Genomic DNA, 2,720 nt, shown 5'->3' with positions numbered 1-2,720 from the left:
TGTGTTCAGATCGTAGGTGGTCCGGGCCAAAGCTGGCTAGATAGGCCGGCACGGCCCGTCCAACGCTAAACAGGCCTGTCATGTCACGGCACGTTTACTAACTGGGCCCAGGCACGGCCCCTCTAGACTAAGCCTGGGTGTTCGGTTTGTTCGGTTCAGTCCTTTCGGTCTTCCATCATTGAAGGCGACCTAGTGGGGATACTCATCGCGAGCACTCTGAATGCAGGGCGATGCTAGGCGCTCGCGCACCAGCCGAAAGTTTCGGCCGGTCCTGCCCCAGTCCTTGAATGCGAGCCTGCGTGGCCACTGGATGCAGCAAAAAAAAATTGATTCGGCTTCTTCTACCTCAGGTTAGATCTGCAGCTCCTGCTCGGTGTCCTCGTCGTCGCGCCTCCAGTCCCCTCTAGTGGCCGTCCTCATCGCCGGTCTCTGTCCTCGTCACCGGCTCACGACCCTCGCCCCGGTCACCGTCCTTTTGCCGCCAGGTCGCCGTCCTTGGCCCCGCTTACCGATCTCCATCCTTGTTGCCACCCGGTCGCCGTCCTCGCCCCCGGTCGCCGTCCTCGTCGCCTCCGGTCGCCGTCCTTGCCGCCCCCGGCCGCCGGTCGCCGTCCTTGTCGCCACAGGTCGTTCGCCCGGCTCCCCTGGTTGAAGCTTTTTTGTCATTACCGCTTGAAGCTTTTTCTTCTGGCGGTTGAAGCTTTTTCATTGCCGTTTGAACCTTTTTCCACCATTGAAACTTTTCCCCCGCGGTGGAAGATTTTTCCTCATGCCACTCTTGAAGTTTTTTCCACCACAAACGGTTGAAGCATTTTCTTCTTTGGTGGAAGCTAGACACTTGACTAGTTCCAGTAAAAAACGATGCCGGCTGTAGCAAAAAACGATGCCGAATGTAGCAAAAATTTGTTGGTCCAGCAAAAAACAGATGTCGTTGTAGCAAAAAAGCCCGCTAGATGCAGGTCCGCTGCATGTCACCGCTTGTTGTAGCATTTGTCACCGCATCTGTTGTAGCAAAAACAAGGTTGTTGCAACAAAAATGCCGTCCTCGTCGTCGCCGGTCACGCCTCTGTCGTAAAAAAGTGCCACGACCGCATGAATGGATGTAGCAAAACACACAGATGGTAGTAGCAAAAAATTGACACGGTTGTAGCTTTTCTCTCAATGGTTGAAGCTTTTCCCCTCTATGGTGGAAGCTTTTCTGTAAACGACTGAAACTTTTGTCGTTTTGAGCAGCGCCTGGGTGAAATCTTCCTCTATCGTTCGGTTGCAGCAAAATCACAGAGAGACGCCATGGTCGTCGTCGAGGAAGATTTGTCAATCTCTGGTTGAAGCTTTTCATCTGCGGGTTGAAGCTTTTTGTCAAACGGTTGTAACTTTTCCTGTATTTTGTTGTCTGGATGAAGCTTTTTTATCTATTGGTTGTAGCTTTTTGTGTCCATAGTTGTAGCACGGGAAAACGCCGTTTGCAACTCTCCCAGTACCACGGTTGCAGCTCCTCCCCCGTGGCCATGGTTGTAGCACGGGCACCTCGGTCCTCCCGGCGTTTTGCCTGTCGCCGGTTGCAACAAAAGGGGAAGAGAGGAGGAGGAAAAGGGAAGAGAGGGAGAAGGAAGAAAAAAGAGGTGGGAATGAGAGCGGGGCTGCAACCTCTATATCCATGGCCGGCGGCGAGCTGCTCCACGCGCTACAATGGAGGAGGAGAGATGGGATCAGGCGGAGGCGGAAGGAAGAAGAAGCAAAGAAAAAGAAAAAAAAGTGAAAAACGTTTGGGTCAACTAAGCGCGCGCGTGCCAGCGTGTCCCGCGCGTGAAAAAAAGGAAGCAACCGGCCGAGTGCTTCGGCCGGCGCACCATCCCCAAACACTTCCCATGCACATAGGACTGATCGTAGTCCGTCATGAATGCAGCTCCCTTATTCCTCAGTCGCTTTGTTAAGAGCCCTCAGTCGTGGCCTTCTCCCCCTTGCTAAAAAGGCTCTTCATCGTCACCTACACAAAATACACACAAAAAATTTATAAGTTTCACGTGGGGATTGAGTCTATATACTACCTAGGGTTGATTCTAACCGATTAGTTCTAACTCTAATGTTCAAATCAAACGGAAACCGAAAATCAAACTTATCATAAGCTCATCTACTGCAAGAACTAGAACAAAATAACCGCCAGAATAAGAAAAATAACCATTTGCATAGTTATAGCTCCGATGCCCTAAAAACTTGATTTACTACCTTGTTAAGACCTAAAACAAGACAGACCCAAAAGGAAGTCAAGTTATTACAAGATTACTATAAAAATGTGGCCTGAAGAGTTAGGAAAGATAGGGTGGAAAAGAAGCAGTGGGAAATAAGAGGGAAAGAGATGATGGGCAAGTGAGAAGGGAAGGCGTAGAGAAAAAGAGAGGGTCGGCAAGTGAGAGGGAAAGGCGTTGTCAAAAACATAGTGGGTAAGAGAGGGTGGAAGAAAGTGGTGGAAAATGAGCAGCGGGTAAGTGAGGGGATATGATGTGAGTTCCTCTAACAACTTCTAATGCAACCCTCCCCTCATGCCGTGCTTGTGCCTCACCCTGCTTCCATCTTCTGCTTTTGTCGCGACACCTCTGCCCGCTGCAATGCCTCCACTCTTGCTTTGGGTTTCGTCTGACTGCCTATATACACCGGCATGCATTCCCCTCCCCACTTTGTTCCTCCTACTGAGCTCCTATGATCGCCTCTCCCACCTGGAA

The sequence above is a fragment of the Triticum aestivum genome, chromosome 5A (genome assembly GCF_018294505.1).
Source record: "Triticum aestivum cultivar Chinese Spring chromosome 5A, IWGSC CS RefSeq v2.1, whole genome shotgun sequence".
NCBI classification, from domain to species: Eukaryota; Viridiplantae; Streptophyta; class Magnoliopsida; order Poales; family Poaceae; genus Triticum; species Triticum aestivum.
This window is presented reverse-complemented; position numbering follows the sequence as displayed.